At 34.7% G+C, this 18,976-nt stretch overlaps 1 protein-coding gene across 7 annotated transcripts in view; it reads left to right on the top strand.

The window, feature by feature from the left end:
* slc20a2 (solute carrier family 20 member 2) overlaps positions 1 to 18,976 on the top strand; it is a 117,650-nt gene that overhangs the window by 34,847 nt on the left and 63,827 nt on the right. For 3 of the 7 annotated variants that reach the window (XM_073909552.1, XM_073909549.1, XM_073909554.1), the window contains exon 1: positions 16 to 171. The exons of 1 other annotated variant lie outside the window; for it this stretch is intronic. The gene's annotated coding sequence lies outside the window, so the exon portion shown is untranslated. 7 annotated transcript variants of the gene reach the window in all.

The raw sequence follows: 18,976 nt of genomic DNA, 5'->3' as shown, positions 1-18,976 counted from the left end.
ACACCAGCAACAGTCAGTCAGTCAGTCAGGCAGGCTGGACAAACATGGTCGCCAGAACCGAAGGGGTCGTTTAGGAATCTCCGCGCTAAATTTCTCCTGAATTAAGCGAGGGCTCTTATTCTGATCCCCTGAAGCACGCAGTCCTCCCCGAAGGACGTGATTCTCATCTCGGTGAGTAAAAACTGTGTCATTGAGCGCTGTCATGCCGTCGATAATTCGTCAATGGATTATTAGATGCACGCGACTGGGAATATTTTGGGAAGCACGCGCTCTGGAATTAGAAAGGGCCGCTTATTACTTTGTTACTCACGCGTGCTGCTACATTTGAGACGTGAGATAAATGTGTCTGTGGTGACTGAAGGTAGGGATTACGTGATTTTTTTCTTCTCTCAAAGTCAGAAATCTGCAGGGTATTTAATGCTATTAACCGCTTTCTATTAAACATGGTTTTTATTTTGGGAATTCAACAGCGCATTTGCTTATTTGTTTGGAAATGAGTGCAATTATGTGTTTGGGAAAGGTCGTGTAGTCTGGTTAAAGCCAGTTGAGACAGACTGCATTGAGTTGAGGGACGATATAGACGTGATTGTGTTGGAACGTTTTGCTGTTATGTTTACTATAAACTAATTTTGGAGGGTCCACTACAAAATGTAGCACACATATCTGGTTTATAGTTAAGCAAGAGTATCACACGAGTTAAAGTGCCTCGTGCCACATGTGTAATCACAGCTGTGCTACTACAAGCTAACGGTGTTGTGGTGATTTTTGCCTTTAGTGGTTGAATTACATGTATAAATGTAGTAAAATGTTTTAAAATGTCTTTATTTTATAAATTGTGTTCCCTGTGATAAATGAGCTTCTGATCAATAAAAAGTAGGGTTGTGACAGACATTTTCCTTTTAGCATACTTAATTCTAGATTTTCCCCCAATAATGTTTCCTATAGCCGTTTTAAAGTCCACATGAAATCAATATTGACATTACTTACTGAGTTAGCGCACATTGCTAATTTTGTGATGTACAATTATTTAGTTAATCCACAGAAAAAAAGTCTGTCTTCATTGTCTTGAATGAAATGTGAACTCTGAATTGGTTTTCTTTATATCGGATGCCTGTTTGACAGCTTGGGTGGAATTGCGTTAACCAATTGTTAATTTGCTATGAGCAAAGAATGGTGAGGGGGGAAAGTTACAATAAACCCCTAACCTTTATTCAATTTTTGTTTCATATATATATATATATATATATATATATATATATATATATATATATATATATATATATATATATATATATACACACACACACACACAAACACATGAGCATGAAATGGCATAAAAAAATTAAGTTTTCACCAAAATAGAGAAACCGTTTCTACATTTTTTGTGTAAGCAAGCATTTTCCAGTCTTTTAAAAATACTCAAAAATGTCATTGTTTTCAAACTATTATATTTGATTTACCAATGTCAGACAAGTAAAAATTTCAATCTGTCACATCCAAAACAAAAGTGTCACATCCATAACGAAGCTTTTCCTTCATAAATGCAAAAATGTCAAATAAAATAAAATTAGAGAGGCAACTCTTATCCTTTTGATTATCATTATTTCTTTTGGGTTATGCAGTTTAATTCACAGAATTCCTACGAAGTATGTAGTATACTGTAACTCGCAGACCTTTTCTGTCACGTCCGTGACGAATGTTTATTTTATGTTTTGAGTTTTTTTTGCAAAATGTCACATTCAACTTTCATCATACAATTTCATCAGATGACTTAAATAGCTCTATTTGGAAAGTCATTACTTTAGATTGATGGGTATGATTTTGTAGGGGAGTGAAATATAAATGTTTACATATAATAAACAAACAAGAATCATAAATGTACAATGGAACAAATGTTAAAGGGAAATAAACCATGCTTTATGGTTTTCTCAAGTAAGTAGCTGCATTCAGATACAGATACATTTAATAACTGTAAAATAACACTACAGGGGTGACGCGGTGGCGCAGTAGGTAGTGCTGTCGTGTTGCCTCACAGCAAGAAGGTTGCTGGATCGGGTCAGTTGGCGTTTCTGTGTGGTGTTTGCATGTTCTCCCTGCGTTCGCGTGGGTTTCCTCCGGGTGCTCCAGTTTCCCCCCCAGTCCAAAGACATACGGTACAGGTGAATTGGATAGGCTAAATTGTCCGTAGTGTATGTGTGTGAATGAGTGTGCATGGATGTTTCCCAGAGATGGGTTGCAGCTGGAAGGGCATCCGCTGTGTAAAACATGCTGGATAAGTTGGCAGTTCATTCCGCTGTGGCGACCCTGTATTAATTATTAATTATTAATTAGGGACTAAGCCGAAAATAAGATGAATGAATGAATGAAAATAACACTGCATAGTCTTCATCACATAAATTAATAAAATGAATCTTTATTAGACTTCCTTATGCACAACTAAAATGCTTTAAACTTTCTAAAAATCTTCACACAGCCACAGGCCTTAAAACACATGCAGATGAGAAACTTTCACTCTTATGGTCCTGATTCTGCAGTGTCTACTCTCTACAAATGTAGTGTGCTTTACCTGTGGTTTTTGGACAACTATAATCCCAACTCAACATTGCATATTCTGTGATGTGACTATCATGAACACACACATTTCGATGTCGATGCTCAAATGATATATTGTGCAGATTGAGGTAAAGTTGGTTTTATAATCACATGTTTGTTCGCTTTTGAGTAGTGACAACTTGTGACACGGTCTCTATATTGTTTATTTAGCTACTTTGAATAATTTTTTGTCTGCTAGTTTGATTCCACTATTTAGAGTTTGCAAAGAATACTTTTCAGAAATTATATTATTAAGGAGAAAGTCCAAGTTTGTGAATATAAAGCCTACTATACCCTAATGTTGTACAGCCCTACCTAGAAGTTTGTATGCTGGATGATTCTTGATAAACAAACAACCTTTTTTTGTTTAAAATGGAGATCATGATTCACCTGTTTCCGAATAGACAACTTATGAAGAATAATATAAACAGCAATAATAATAGAACTTAGGCATACATCAATGAATTTCTTTGCTGAAATTAAGAATTAAAAAAATAATTAAATATAAGTAAAATGAGGATTTTTTAAAAAAAATCAGTTTTATAAAAATGATTCAGTTACTTATGAAGTAGGACTCATGCAAAGTGTCACACATTAGAAGCAGAGAAGTACAAACAAGGATTTGTAATAAAAAATATCTGATGATTTCAATAAAGGCTAAGAAAATATTTTATTTATTTTTATTTATTCCTTTTATTAGTTGATTTTCTTTATTTTTCTTTTTATTGTTTTTATTGTATTTATATTTTTATTTATTGTTTTTGTAACTGGCATTTGGTTTATTTCTGTTCACTGTACTACAGCATTCATCTTAATTGTGCATGCTCTTTGCACCCATTCTATGTCATCTGCTGGAAAGACTTTAAACTGCAAGCTTATCTGAAAGACTGTTTTAGTCAGATCGAAATCATTTTCTTTATGTTTAAGAGCTGTTGACACCAAGTATGATAGTGATCAAATTCTGCTGTAAATAAAAATAATTGCAGACTCCACAACCATGATCGCACAGAACCATGGCGTTGCTTTAATTTCATTCAGAGTTTTCTTTTCCCTTCTGATGTGCATTAAAAGCGTTGACAGCCAATCTGAATCCATCATATAATAAAAAGCTTGAGTATTTTAATTGGCTGACAAGAATACACTTGCTTTGAACAAACAGAAGAACATTTTGCATTGATTTGGAGGTTAATTTATTGTTACAATAAACAAATTTTATCTTTGGTTTATCATTCTTGGTTTGGCCAGGCCCTTAAATGAGAAGTTAACCCTCATATTAGAACACTGTGAACACAGACAAATCTAGACTAAATATTAAAGTATTAGTATTCCTGAAAATTAAAAAAGCCAAGTTTATTTTTTTCTTTCTACTTTAGATGTCAAATATGATTACCATGGATACCTTTCCCAACATCTTGTTTTGTGTCAGACATATGCTGATGTTCAATAATTCATTATATTGTCATAATAAATAACAATATTGATATCATGGGCACTTCAAAGCATTGTGAATAATTATTTAATATTTAAAGTTTTAGTGTGCCTATTAAGAATATTCAGATTGTATTTCAGTGGTAAAAGTTTAGATTGTAATTCATTTGTTTTTAATCTAACATTTACTAATGCAAGTTTTGTGCAGTGTTGCATATTGTACTTTTTATTCATTTTACAATTTAATATGGTTAAAACTTTTTTTTTTTTACTCTGAACATCGTAGGGCTGGGCAGTATGGCAAAACATTTCATTCTGATTTCTATTTCTTAAAGTTTGACATTCACAAATCTGATTACTATCCTTTTTTACAATGTGAAACTAGCTGGTTAAACTATCACGACAACACAACTAATATAACATTATTTTTATTATTTAGTTAAAAACCATCTGGTTAAGGAGCGTTGTATTAGTGGGCTTGACAAACATAAACGAGACTCGAAATAAATTTATTATTATTTTTTATTTATTTATAGCACTGATAGTCTAATTCTAACTAATGCTTAGTGGAATGTGACTTCATTCGTTTGTGAAATTGCAAATAATATTTCTGCGATACTGACAACTATTTTTGTAGCTTCTCCGTGAACTATGACATTATAAAAAAGGGTGCTAATGTTAAATACCACATATAATCACGTTTCTACTCGACTCACTTTCTAGCTTCAGTCAAGTCCTTTTGTGGAATTTTGTGTCTTACACAGAATAAAGCATGCAACGGATTTCATAATAGCTTTCTAAAGCAGTGACAAAGTCAATGAATGCAGCATTACATACTTTTTATTAGGAAAATTATAAGAAGAAGAACTCCGATAAACCATATGTTGTTGTAGTCATGTTTATTAATTGCATAGAATCAAACAAAAGCAGTTTATTCTTCTGTTTATTCTGCAAACTCATATATGCAATAAATTGGTATTTTCTGGGTTTCTTTGGGGCATTTTTGGTTGTTCTGTGTGACTCGCGAGTGTATCCTCGGGCCTTCGGAGAAGATTTCCAGCTGGTCACATCACTGTACTTTCCTCAAATGACATTATGCCAGCACGACATTGGAAAAACTGATATCGCAATTTTTTATTTTTCTGTGATAAATATTGCAATATGAATAGTTTCCCAAGATACAGCTGTTTGAAAAGCATTATTTGATCATTTTGTTTATTTGTGTTTTCACTTTGAATTCTAAGTGAGAGAAACATTTTTTGTTGTTGGTTTTTTTTCCGCATCTTATAAATTCTATATTAATCCAGTAATACATACAATTCTGTAGCTCGTGGTCAACTATAATTTAGGCTTAACATTGCATATCTAGCGATGTGACTATTGCGAATGTACACATTGTGTTATCGATGCTGAAATGACATTGTTCAGCCCTAAAATGACATGCAAGGCAATTGCAACTTTTGCTAAATCTCAAACTCAATTTTTATGTCGATTTTTATTGTTTGGCCCTAATTGAAATCTGAAAGCTGTAAATTAGTCATTACTATATAAATGGAAAATTAATTTGCATCTCTAGATAGAAAAAAAGAAAAGGCTTTTACCATTCTTTATTCAAGTTTCAGCTTTTGTTTGTGTCCATGGCAACAACCTGGGCACACATGCTTGCACTCTGACTAGAGAAAAATGGACTTAATGTGCTGAACACACAGAAATTGAATGAAATGCATCAAGACATTTTCAGCAAAGCTACTCTAAGGTCTTTTGTGCACTCTCTCCAAAAAACCTTGTGGATGGACGTTTATCACATGATCGCTGTTAACAGTGTCATTATTTGTAACTTTAGGTGGTGTACAAACCTATGATCTTTTCATTCTCTGTCCTAAAGCTGTTTTTTGCCATTGGTACCATTTATCTAACAAAAAAAAATCCTCTATTTAAGAAAAATAGATATGGTCATAAGCCTATTTATGTTCAACAGAAAAACGACATTTCTAATACTTTAGAACTACTTGAGTGCAATAAAGGATAAAGACTTTTTTTATTTCAGCTATCCCTTTAACACTAATAGGCCAATCAAATCTCAAGACCATATAGTGGAGAAATAATATGGTTGCCAATTTGTGAAATTGATGTAACAATGCTCCTTAGTACTATAATCAGTTTTTAATCTCCTTAAAAATGGTTTTAGTCTTAGCAGTTGATGTAGAGTATGCTCTTGAGTGGAACTTATAGTGAAAGATGAACCCGCACTGCAGGCTTTTGAAATGATATATCCAAATTGGATTCAAATTTACTGGAAGCCCTTTACATTCCTCACAGGGCATGATATCATTTCATGGTATATCAGGTTTATAATCTCTTTGTGGACCTATAAAAAGCAGCTTCACCAAGGTCACACATTTCTACATTTTATGAAGAATCATCATTCACTGCCTAAAAATGGACAATTAGATATCATGATCAACTTGAACGTGATTGCTACTTTATTTACACATATAAAAAGAAGACTTCAAAACCAGTATTTCATCCTAGAGCATCAGCACCACGTGTTGTGTGTATAGTGATAGAATCAGTGAGCAACAGCCGGGCACTCGGATAAATGTTTGCTGAGGTGTTGAACTTACAAAAAAAATAAATAAAAGAAAAGGGAGATAGGTCAAGTACATTTTCTCTTTTTTTGTCTCTGTGATTTTATTTTTATATCTTTCCCCCATTAAAACATTATGTATAACTTTAACCAAAGTAAAGTAAGCAACCGTTTGTAGAGCCATGTGATTTCCAGGATACTGAAAATGGAAATGCGGGAATGTGGTCCTAAAAAATGAACTTGGTTGAACCATGTGAAATGTCATGGAATTTGTCAAATAGTAGTGCTTTATTAATAATAGTGATAATATTAAAAAGAGAAATCCTGTTCACAGATTGGGTAGACTTAAACTTTTAAAGTTTTAAAACTAAAACTTTTATAAATGTTGCGTTTTTGATTTATTTAAATACACATTATTTTATTATATTATTTTTCCATGAAGTAGACGGGTAACAATGCTGAATTAATTTTCTATTTATTTAATTCTTTACAATTATTTTTTTTAGCAGTTTTCACCTTTATTGGGATAGGACAGTTGAGATTTTACAGATAAGAAAGTGTAGGGAGCAGAGATAGGGGAAGGATCGGCACAGGACCCCAAGCCAGGAATTGAACTCGGGTCGCCGCGAGCACCCCGGCCACGTGTCGATGCACCAACCACTTGGCCATTGGCAAGTTCGAGGTCCTTTGCCGAATCTTATTCTCCCTCTGCTGCCAATGCTTTCCTGTCTGATATCTCTACTGTCTTATCATAAGAAAAGGTAAAAAAAAAAAAAAACGTTAAAATAATTATAAAAAAAAAACAACCAACAAGGGCTGCACAATATATCGTTTCAGCATCAATATCGCAATGTGCACATCTCCAATAGTTCGGTTACAAGATCTGCAATGTTGAGTCTGAGTTATAGATGACCAGGAGCTACAGAAATGTAACCATGTTGAAAGTTTATCATTTGCATGGATTTTTATGGCCTGTGACTGAGCATTTCAGAAGAGTTTAAAACATTTGGGCCAAATATCCAAAATCCAAATATCTACATTTCAAAGTGGAAAACAATATTATTTTTCTTACCCTATTGGCAGATGTTTTAGCTTGTTTTAAGGAAAACTAATTTTGCCTTGCTTCTTAAAGGTAAAAACAAAACATTATTTCTACTGAGATATTTCAACCAGAAATAAGACAAAGTAAGAAAAACAATTTATTGCATTGTGATTATTCAATTTCTGTACCAGAGTACTGTTAGACTCCCCAGAAAACTGTCAAATAGAGATATTTGAACTATCTTGTGAAACTGCATTCATGTCGCAATATTTATTATTATATATAATAAAATATAGCAATATCTGATTTTTCCAATATCGTGCAGCCCTATAACCAACCAACCAACCAACCAACCAACCAACCAACCAACCAACCAACCAACCAACCAACCAACCAACCAACCAACCAACCAATCATTAAATCAAAAAGTCAATATATTTTGCCTTTAAATTGGTATTGGATATATTTAAAGATAATTTATTTCAATTGCTTTCAGTTACAAGCATTGTTCAAAGATTTTTAATAAAAAGACGTTTAATAAAAAGCACAAAATATAGAAACTTTCTCCATATACACTGTCAAGCCTAAAATTATTCATACTTAAAGTTATATTTATTCAACCAGCAAGTTATTTTTGACTGTAAATGACACAGGCTTCTCCCAAAAGAAGATAAGACAATGTACAAAAGGCATCATTGTGGAAAAAAAATATTTTATTTGTCTGTGAACAAAAAGTGACAGTCAGGATTTGCCAGGGGTATGAAAAATTCCTGGCTTGACTTTTTAAATACATATAAATATTTGTATGTTTAAATGCAATTATTGACAAAACAACTCTGGTATGATATTGCTTAACCATCTTACTTGATACAAATTAGAGACAATGGCTGTGTTTCCCAATATGCATTCTTTAGCGTTCTTGCATCCTCATGTTCTCGTGTAACGTCATCATCAACTGCCAAAGTTCAGTTCTAATGCTCAAAAATGCAAGAACAGAGGAGACGTGAAAGTTCACAGATGTATTCTTGATATCGAGGATGCATCGATGCAGACTAAGCACTGAACTCGCTGTAGAAGTCCCAGAAGTCATTGCTACTGGAGGTGGGAAGTGCAGCATTTTTAAAAAATATTTATTATTAAAGTTCAGACATGTAACTTATAAATCGTTGTATGAATGCTGTCATGTTTAAATAATTTTCGGTTATGTGACCGTCAGGAAGAACGCAGCATCTCATTTCTCACAGGACACGTTCTCTGTTCTCGTGGTTTAGACATGTTCAATCGTAATTCTGAGGTGACCTGGCAAGACCAGTCTCCACATGAACGCGAGTCCGTTCTCTGCATTCTTCCACAATTTTGCACCAATATCTTACATATAACTGCATTTTATGGGATTCCTCACATTGTGAGATGATTTCTTGCACAATTTGTGCTCTATGTAAAAATAATCGGTGGGACAGCATCTAATCAAAAGGTACAAGTTTGTACTGTTTAGGTACTAGTGTACACTTCACCGATTTATTGACTACATATTGTGCCTTCTTAAAGATTTGATATTTCAGTTCTATGGTATTTCTGCAAAAAAGTATGTTGATTGTGACTTATACCTTTAATTAAAGGAACGAGGCTGACTTTTTCACAATACGGGAAGTGATTTACCCATATTTCATGTTCCCTGTTGCTTTACTCACAATACTCTCCATATTCTCCCTCCGAGCTTTGAATGCCAGCTCTCACAACACAGCCTTGTGTGTATCCCCGACAACATTTGCCTCTTCGGTTGGCATTCTCAAAGGAAGGCAAGCTGCCCATTTACTATGCCCATTGCAGCGCTAAAGGAACAATAAGTCATTGATATGTCTGAGGAACTGCAGGGAGGTGCTCTTTAAACACAATGACTAATTCTTCGTAAAGGGACATGACGGTGTAGCGAAGATGTCGGAACAGGTTATATAGCACTGTTTGCAGCAAAGCATTGTGGTCGTGAATTCCCACCGAAGGGGAATTTTAAACCAAAAAAACATGACATAAGTGGGAGAGAAGTGGCGACAGCACTAGTTTCTCATTGTTTATTAAATAGTGACATTTCTAAACAAGAATGTGAGGCATTAAGGCGAGTGCTGATTCTCAAAGTGAAGTCGCTGACTCTCTTAAACCATCATGATGATAAATGGTTTTTTAAATAAATTGGCTCAATTTATGACCAGGTTAAGTGGTGTTAAGAGTTCGGTTGTTGTTATAAGTGCTCAAAATGAAATGGCTAAAATGTACTCTTGTTTAGTTTTTTTTTTTTTTTTGGAGGAAGTCTAATTGCGCCATCCTATAAATTTGGTGGAGCCTCACCCTGAGCTGTTGTTTACTTAAGGAAACTGGAGGAAGAACAGAAACACCCTGTACATGCCCTTCTTGACATCAAAGACATTTGTGCTCTGCCAGTATGTGCTTTATAGTGTGCGTAAAGAACTGAAGAGGGTTTGTTTTCTCTCTTTTTGTCACATGGAAATACATGGCTGTTTGTTGTTGTCTGAATGTCACTCCTTGGCAACTGGCACCAGTCCCGGATTGGCCAGCCTTCTCACACACACTGGGCTAATGGTTGAATATTTTGGACCTGTCAGAATGATGCACAGGTCTGTCATGTTTTTGACATGAAATCAGTTTTATTTTTTCTCCAATTTCATACATATTTTTTTCCTGAATGCCTTATTTTTGGGGGGCTTAAATTTTCTATATTAATATATTATTAAATAGTATAATAGTTAGTAAAATCAATGTAAAAAAGTGTCTTTTAGAAACCCTATATAATGATTGACCAGACTATCAATTAGATGGCTTTTTCTAAAGATCTAGGCTGCATCCAAAGTCGCATACTTCCATACAATATAGTACGCTAAAAACGGTAGACAAGCCGAGTAGTAGACATGGGCCGGTGTAAGATTCTGACGGTATGATCTTTTTAAATGTCTGGGTAAAAACAACTTTTTTCCCTTTTGAGCACAAAATATTTTAGTTTGAGAAACTTTTAAAATGTTTTGGAATGGTAAACGTGCCAGGCTAAATAATTCAAATGAAACACTTTTTTCTTTGCAATTTAAAACAGCATCTTTGATATCTTTTCTGCTGAAGAAACTGTTGTCCTACAAAACTTAAAACAAAATGCAAAAAAAATATGTACTGTAGGAACGCTATAGCAGAAAATTTTGAGGTTTAAAAAATCTTGATTTTTTCAAACCGCAGTATATCTTGAAAATAGTTATCGTCTCATGCCTACCGAGTAGTATGTCCAAATTCACAGAATTAGAAAAACAGTATGTGAGAAGTACTTGGATGACCTACTACCAGCGAAATTCTGAAGACGCTAGACTATCCCATGATGCTCCGCAAGAGAAATCATGAAAGGGAGTGAAGTGATGCAACAGACGTGGGTAGGTTACATGATTATGACAAAATAGTCAATGTAGTACACCCGAGTTCCATTCATACTACTCACATTCATACTGTATAGAACACAGTTTTCTAACGGTTGAATAGTAAATTCAAACGCAGTACCCGAGTTGTAGGCGATTTTTGCATTTGGCCCTTGTTTTTAAATTGTCTCTTGTGTTGTCAAATAATAGCCAATAATATGACTTTACCAGACATAAAGCACTGCTTTTGAGGTATTTACTACAGATTTAGCAAATTGTATGACATTCCGAGTTTGACTTCATGTCTGGGTTGAGTAACTTCATCCATGTTTTCCACATCACGTAAATCACAGGACCCTTAAATCTTGCTGTCATAAAAAACTAATTTGAGTGACACACTGGGATGAGATGTAGATCTGTGCCTGTAGTTGGCATGCAGACTGTTACGGTAATGTACAAAGACAGATCAGTTGTAGTCGCAGGCTATATCCAGTGCTCTGAATGTTGCTGTAGGCACACGCTCACTGTGATGTTTGAATATAATTTTAGACTAATATGTCAAAATATCACCTCTATGACCAGCAGACATGCAGCTGTTTTAAAAGGAAAAGGCTTTTTACTCCTTCAGGGTGTAAAAAAAGCAGAAATAAAACAGAGCTCTTATTAGAATAACTCCAAGGTAGGCTTGGCTGGTAGATGAATCTGATGGTATAATAACCTTGGATAAAAATATTACAGTTTCACAGTTTTGTGATTACTACTTTTAAAATATGTTCTTTTTAAATGTCTTGGTAAAAAAACAACAATTTCCCCCCCTTTGAACATAATATATTTTGTTTTAAGAAAAATGTATAATATTTTGGTGCAGTAAACATGTCTAAATAAATAGAATGAATCATTGACTTCTGCTGTCTTCATTAGTTTTTAAAACACTGATTTCTTTACAATTTAAAATTACATTTTTTGGTATCTTTTCTGCTGGTGTTTAAAAGCCTCCTTTCCATTGCACACGACAAGCGACAGACCTGAAGTCATTTATTTCCAATGGAGAGCAGTCCGGGAGCTGCGTGGAGTTCCGATCATCTCTGTATGCGGAAAATTCGGATCCGAATTGAGCTGTGGATCCGTTGAAAAATTTGCACAATCACACAATCATGTGCATCTATAGGTTAAGGGTTTTCAAATGTTTAGTAAACAAGCATACAAACTGTTAAAGGAATAACCAGATACTTTAAGTTGAATAAATCTGTATTATTTTCTACAGCAATGGTCTCAAACTTAGTTCCTGGAGGGCCTCAGCTCTACATCATTTAGCTCCAAACACCTCCAACTTACACCTGCTTAATAGTCTCTAGTAGTCTTGGACACCATGATTATTTGGATCAGCTGTGTTTGATTAGGGTTGGAGCAAAACTATGCAGACCTACGGCCCTCCAGGAATCTAGTTTGAGACCCATACTCTAAAGTGTAAATCCAGTCTTTATACAAGAACCTGTAAATACTTTTAAGATGTTCAAACTGGGAGTCTTTTACAAGAGTCAGTATTTGAGTCTGGCGTTCAAAAGATTAAAGAATCTTGATGTAGATCTTCAGACGTATTTTGCTATTACATCTGGATCTGTGATCCATTGTAATTCTTCAGCACGCCCAATCCCAATTTTATTTTTGTACTCCTACTCCTTGACCCTTGAAAGTTTATAGAAAAAGGGCTTCAAAATTTACCCCTTAGAAATGAGACACCACTACAACACCATCATAAGACAAAAAGGTAATTCCCAGCCACTAGACTTCTTTGACAGGGTATTCGAGTGGCATGGAATGTCAGAATGTTTTGGGACTGCAATACAGGAGCTATTATTAGAGATTACAGATAGCGAAATTTTGCGTTATTTATTTTAGCGTATTGTATGTATTGAAACAGATCCTTGTTTTTCGTAAAAATTTGTAATACTGACAAAAAAGGCTATACTGCTGTTGTGGTTGGTGCATTTTGAGAAATTTTCTTACCCCTTGGTTTCGAGTGTGGTCCTGAAAAATATCCCTTTTGAGTGGTATCTCTTCCCCTTAGGCCTATGCCTTCAAGCTAAAGAGAATTAGGACATCCCTATCCCTTTACGTGAACTCTCAAAACAAGGGGTAGGGATAAGGGGAAGGGCCTTTTAGATGTAGCAGCATTTTCTACACAGAGTCGTAGTTCACTGGTAAGCTACGCAATATGTTCATAATTGGCAATTTTATACAGTGGTCCCTTGTTAATCACGGCAGTTACGTTCTTAAAATAACCCACAATAGGCGAAATCCGCAAAGTAGTCAGCTTTATTTTATTAATTATATTGATGTATCATAGATGTAAAACCAAATGTAATGAACTGAAAATTCATTTATTTTTTAATGGGGCCCTACAGCCACATAAGTTCTACCTTCATTTAGCATGTCTAGAAGTTGACATGATGGTGTTTGTCTAGGAGAAAACTTGGAAACATAGAGTACAGATGCACTGATATGGATTTTTTGGCCTATATCGATAGCCGATATACTAAAGCCGATAATTATAGATATTTCTAAATGTCATACTTTTTATACAGTGAACAACTGATTTTATTTTTTAAAAATGCATAAAAGTTTGAACTGATCTTATGACTGAATAGCCCACTCAAAGCTATAATTTCAAAATTGCAAGGTGATTATATAAACCTATATTCATGATTTTATAGCATGCCAAAAATAAATTATTTCTTTTTCTTCCCATAGCAAATTAACATGCAGCTTGACTGTTGTGTAAAAATAATTGGTTAAATAACAAAATTACACTTAATTAACAAACAAGTTTAATAAATATGTCCTAAATAAAAAGAAAATGAAAGAACTAAGAACTGAATATGATGAACACTGATATCAGCCTAATTTTGACATCGGATCGATAACGATAACCTTAGAAATAGCATTTATCGGCCGATACGATATGGCCGCCGATATATCGTGCATCCCTAACTTCAGAGTCACTTCAGAGCTGGCGATCAAAGATTTATGTAAATTTGGCTAGCTGAATGCAGTCTGTACTGGACAGGAGATACAGCACGGAGGAGATTGATTTAGCAATGGTCGACAACCAATCAGGATGCAGAACAAAATGTATTGTAAAAAAAAAAGCATTGCAAAATAATAAAAAACTGTGAAAGGTGGGTGTACCGCATGATAGAAAGGGACCACTGTAATCACATAATAATTTAGGATAATCATTCTGAGATGACGACAGCTGTTTGCATTGCTTCTTGGTCAATTACGACTCTGTATAGTATACTGCTACATCTGAAAACACGTAAAATTACCACATTTAATAACATGGTTTATTACAAACTTACTTTTATAAATTTAGTCGAGAGTTTGAAGTAAATGCAGCATATGTGCCTGAAATGTAATCTTTGCGAGTACATAAAATTGTTGCTGTGGGACCTGTTTTTAGGGGATGGTCACGATAAATGTATCTCTGCACCTAAGCAACACGAAAGGGTTTTCAAAACCCAAATCATGTTTGATTGGAAAAAGGACATGCCTTTCAATATGTCTTACCTCTTATCCTTGTGTTAAAAGTAGATATGGCAGCACAAAATCTGTCGTCGTCATTTCATTGGGTCTTTAATGACAAATTAGTAGGTATGTTAGTAGAACAAGGCCTTTTCGTTGACATTTCCTAACTCCCTACAGGTCTTAACTTGGGCATTTATCGCACAGTGTGGTTGCATGACATTTAACAGGATAACACCCAAGCTTTCCAACTCTTTCAAGCTGGTAAACATGAATGGACACGCTCAAATATATATTTTTTTCTGTCTATAAATCATCCTCAAGCACTGTACTCAAACCAGCACAACACAGACAGCAAAATGCCCATCTAAAAATATCAAATAACTTCTTGGCACTGGTAGAGGTTTGGTGCACGCTCTTCAGGGTGTCTGTGCTCATTTTGTTGCTGTTCTTATTCCTGTGAGGGTGTTTTGTATATGGATTACTGTTGATAGAATATGTACATGGACAGCTGGTTGCTCTTTTCTCTGAATGGGCTCATGTGTCACGACTATTTCCAGCACCCTTGGGTCAGCTTAGGAAGTGAGCACCCTGCCATCAGTGCAAAAGCAGCTATTGGCAGACATCTGAAACCTTTAGTGTCTGAGCTGCGGTTAGGATATGGCAGAGCTTCATTGTTGATTTTGAGTGCTGCTTTGACACTGGATATACTGCATTTGTTATGAACTTGTATACAGACCAAAATAGAGCAATGAAAGGCTTGAGAGTCATTGGCTTTTGCACTGGGCTGATTTGATTTATCGCTCAGTGACTATTTATTTATTTACCAGCTTATTTATTTACTTTTCACATTTTCTTTTTCTTTTTCATGACTTTTAACTGGCCAATTATTTTTAAATTTAATATTTATTGAAAGGAATATTTATATTGGTTTATTGATAGGATTATTAGATGATGTACTGTTGATTCATTTTACTCCTATGAAAAAAAAAAACAGGGATACTTGAGACATTAATTAGTAAGTGCCATGTCCATTGTAAAATAGCTACAAATATTAGATTTGTTTTTGATTATAAGTAGGGTTGATTTAATGGACATTACATTTTTTTAATGTTATTTTAGTCAAATTCACTCGTTTCTCCTTTTCCCCTTTCCAAAGTGCTGTTCACATATAGCATCTTTTGCACGGGCAATTTAGTCATTTCCAATGGAGGCTCGTGACTTACATAATGGGAGCTACATGCAAGTGGCGCGACATGCTTACATTTTCCAAGCGCACCTAGTTGTAAACATTTCAGTTTTTCAGAATGCCACAAGTGCACCACTAGTCACGTGACAAAACTTACCGACCAGTTTCATACTTTGTTTGGAATATACATTTTTGTCAGACTAAATACCTGACAAACAGAAACTCTGCAGTGCTTTTTAATTTTCTCTATAAACAAAACGTATCAGAGCTGCAGCAATGTTTTGTCAGTTTGTCATCTTTGAGATAACCGTTGATAGTCGCTTAGCAGCGACAAGTTGCGGAAGCATAAATAGTTTGTCACAAAGTGTTCGTCATTTCCATGCACTTTTAGATGTGATGTGTGAATAGTCCCTTATTAGACGTTCACACCAGACATGGCTTTCGCAAATAGATTGTGGTATTTGCACATAATTAGATGCATAAACGTTTTGAGTATACTCGCTTTATTTATGCGTCAAATTCACTTTACAATAGACACAGATTTGCGTCATGGGAGGGGGTGGGTATTTGTCTGCCTGGTGACCCCAGTTTTATTGCTAAATAGTTAACCTGATTTTAATGAAAGAACACATGTGCTTTGTGCTGTAGGAAGGCTGAAAAATGTGCTGCCTCATATGCGTGAATATCGCTGCATGTCTAATCGTGTTTTTTGCTTTGACTTAATGTAAATCACTCGCGATTGATGCTTCATCTGTGTGTGGTGTGAACGTACCATAATGCATGCCTTTTTTTCTTTTTTTTAATAATCTTTTTTATGTTCTCAGATAGTTTAACACCTACAACATATACAGTTGAAGTTAGAACTATTAGCCCCCCTGAATTATTAGTCCCCGTTTATTTTTCCCCCAATTTCTGTTTAACGGAGAAAATATTTTTTTCAACACATTTATAAACATGATCATTTTAATAACTCATTTCTAATAACTGATTTATTTTATCTTTGCCATGATGACAGTAAATAATATTTGACTAGATATTTTTCAAGACACTTCTATACAGCTTAAAGTGACATTTCAAGGCTTAACCAGGTTAATTAGGTTAACTAGGTAAGTTAGGGTAATTAGGCAAGTCATTATATAACGATGGTTTGATCTGTAGACTATCGAAAAAAAAGCCTAAAGGGGCTAATAACTTTATCCTTAAAATGATCTTTAAAAAATTAAAAACTGCTCTTATTCTAGCAGAAATAAAACAAATAAGACTTTCTCCAGAAGAAAAAATATTATCAGACATACTGTGAAAATTTCCATGCTCTGTTCAACATAATTTGGTAAATATTTAAAAAAAGAAAATTCAAAGGGCGGCTAACAATTCTGACTTCAACTGTTCATGTCAAAGATAATACATCTGAATACACAAATTCTGTCATTCAGCAATTCTTTTTTGTGCGCATGGAAGCTAATGTTATACATAATGAAAAAAAACATAATTAATTAAATTAAATTTAAAAAGGGGGGAGAGATAAATTTGTAAAAATAAGTGAATAAATAAACTGCATACACATACAAAACAGGAACAAAACTATGTAGATTTGGTTAGTGATGCTTCTGTGATTTTGAGCCAACAAAAATGTTCAGGTTTATGGGATGTTGCATAATTAGTCAATTTTTTCCAGAAGGAAACAAATGGTTTCATTTTTCTGATTTGCAAATTCCATAATTTGCTTAATTTGATTAATTTCCATTATAATTTCCATCTATGCATTTAAAGAGAAGAGGTATATGTCCAAAAAATATAATTTTACAATCAGACATTAATTGTGTATATCTTTTCAATAATTTTTAATAACAGAGCAGTCCTTAAATGTATTTTGATTTCAAAAATTTTTTTCAGCATATAGACAAATTTCCAGCATGATGTGTCATGGGACGGTGTGATAAAAATTCTTATTAAACTCTTCCAACCAAATTCACTCAAATTTCTTTAATGAGGTCAAAAACAAATACTTTCAATTTTATGTTAATGAATGATTTTCAGCTCGCCTTCACTTTTTCTAAACATGTGTGACTTCTGTTGAACACAAAATAATATCTTTTTTAGAATGCAAATTGACTTCAATAGTATTGTGACTTCTGTGGAAGTCAATGGTTATAGCTTTTAAGCTTTCTTCAAAATATCTTCTTTTGTGTAAAGAAACTCATAAAAGGGCTCATAAAAGAAACTCTTTGAGTGAGAGTAAATATTGTTGTAAATGTTCATTTATAAGTGAACTCTTCCTTTAAGAGTTTGAAATGACTTGAGGGTAAATAAAGGATAACACATTTGTACTAACCCTTTAAAGGCATCCCCAAAGGAAAAAAAAATCAAACCGTCCACTCCCTGACAATAACATCTAAACAAAAGACACACATAAACATCGTAAACTGTTATTCTGTGGTTTTCAGTCTACATCCCAAGCTTAACAAAGGCAGCGAAGCCGAAGCTGTTAGACTGAATCATTCTACGTCTATCATTTGTTTTGTTTATGGATTTCCATTCTCAAAACCACCCATATATTATCTCCCGTGATGCCCAGGAACCGCACAGACTTGTTTTTGAGTCTCTCAGTGCCACGGGACGAGTTGATAAAAGTGTTGTGTTCTGAAACGATATCGAGCGAAGTGTAGTCTGTGAGTCAGGGCTGTGTAGATGTGAGAGCGATGAGTCCCAGAATTGCTTATGACATTGTCTGACAGGCTGTCATCTCCTTCTTGTTGGAGAAAGAAAGCACTCCAATAACTTCAGCAGCCATCACCTATAGCTACAGTCTCGCTTGGCAGTTGGTGAATGAATGTTTCTGGAGCTTTGGCTATTTTGAGGATTGAAGGATGGATGACCTGCGGGTGAGTGGATCGGCTCGGGGCTTCAGACATCTCTCAAAAGTCATTGTGTGTGATGTGCTGGAGGAGGATGGCCGGTCGTTGGGTTCTGGTTTTTGTTTTTGTCTGACTTTTCGGAGCAGGAGAGGTGGACTGTGAAGGAGGGGGCACATGATAATGATATCATCATCCTGAAAGCACTGATTGTTCCAAACACTGCAACACAGACACAAAAACAAGAGGGAAGCACAGAGTAGGCAGAAAGCATAAAAACTGATCGTTTTGTGTTGGTTTGTTTTGTTTGCATAAACGGTCGTCATGCAGTTCACCATACTGGGATTTATACAG

This window comes from Danio rerio, chromosome 8 (assembly GCF_049306965.1).
Source record: "Danio rerio strain Tuebingen ecotype United States chromosome 8, GRCz12tu, whole genome shotgun sequence".
NCBI classification, from domain to species: Eukaryota; Metazoa; Chordata; class Actinopteri; order Cypriniformes; family Danionidae; genus Danio; species Danio rerio.
Note: the sequence above shows the minus strand (reverse complement) of the source record. Positions and strands in the feature narration are given on the sequence as shown.